We start from the raw sequence: 1,203 nt of genomic DNA, 5'->3' as shown, positions 1-1,203 counted from the left end.
AAAAAAAAAAAAAAAACCCAAAAAAACTTATTAGTGATAGATAAAAGGTTTTGTAATCATCAAAAGTATCCTCATAAAAATACTTTCTGGACTCTTTCTTTTAGAGGAATCCAGCTTGGTTTTTAGTACCAATCTCAGAGAGCTCCAGTGGATCAGACACCCTCTTGTACTCACATCCACATACGATAAGCTCACACAAAAACATACATGTAAATAAAATTAACTATTTTCTAGTCTTTGTGATTATGTAAAATAGTATGGGGTGCTACATAAACTGAGAAAAATCTGACTTTTCTTCCAGTATAATGAGCCTTTAGACATTTCTAGTTCTTTTAAATGAATTTTCCTTATTAAAATAAAACCCCGGAACTTCAATGGAGCGACAGGGACATCAACTCACCCAAAAAATTTCAGTCCACGATTTATCCTGTCTACAAGAAATGGAGGGATGGAAGATGGAGTAGAAACAAAATGGTGAACCGATAACCAGTCCACCTGGAGGTCCATCCCGTGGGAAAGCACCAGTCCCTGACAGTATTACTAAAACTCATAAGGATGCAGAGACCTACAGCCAAACATTGGGCAGAGTTTAGTGACTCTTACAGGAGGAAAGATTGTGGCCCGTAAGGCAATAGGAACTCCACAGGAAGACCAACAAAATCAACTAACCTGGATTCTTGGGGCTTTCAGAGAGACTGAATCACCAACCAAAGAGCATACAAGGGCTGGACCTAGGCACCCCCACCCCAACATATGTAGCAGATTTGCAGCTTGGGCTTAAGTCTGTTATTAGTATGTGGAATACATAAATCTACCCGGACTGCCTTGTCTAGCCTCAGTACGAGAGGAAGTGCCTATTACTGCAGAAACTTGATATATCAGGGTGAGGGGATACCCAGGGAGGACTCTACCCTGTCAGAGGAGGAAGAGAGGGGGAATGGAGAGAGTCGGAGAGGGAACTGAGAGGTGGGAGCAATTATTGGGATGTAAAGTAAAGAAATAGAGAGAAAACATCCCAATAACGACTCAAACATGTTTAAGAACTCATAAAGAACAAAAAATTGCAAATTTCCTACTGTAGAATTTTCCGATTGTAAAATTGGGTATGGTGGCCACCATCTTTAATTTCAGTACTCAGCAGGTAGAGAGGCAGGAGAATCTCTAAATTCAAGGCTATCCTGGCCCACATATCCAGTACCAAGA

General features: G+C 40.6%; 1 protein-coding gene across 1 annotated transcript in view; it reads right to left on the bottom strand.

The window, feature by feature from the left end:
- Ep300 (E1A binding protein p300) overlaps positions 1-1,203 on the bottom strand; it is a 70,013-nt gene that overhangs the window by 35,778 nt on the left and 33,032 nt on the right. The gene's annotated exons all lie outside the window — the stretch shown is intronic.

The sequence above is a fragment of the Mus caroli genome, chromosome 15 (genome assembly GCF_900094665.2).
Source record: "Mus caroli chromosome 15, CAROLI_EIJ_v1.1, whole genome shotgun sequence".
Lineage (NCBI taxonomy): Eukaryota > Metazoa > Chordata > Mammalia > Rodentia > Muridae > Mus > Mus caroli.
The sequence above is the reverse complement of the archived record's forward strand: the minus strand, read 5'-3'. Positions and strand labels throughout refer to the sequence as shown.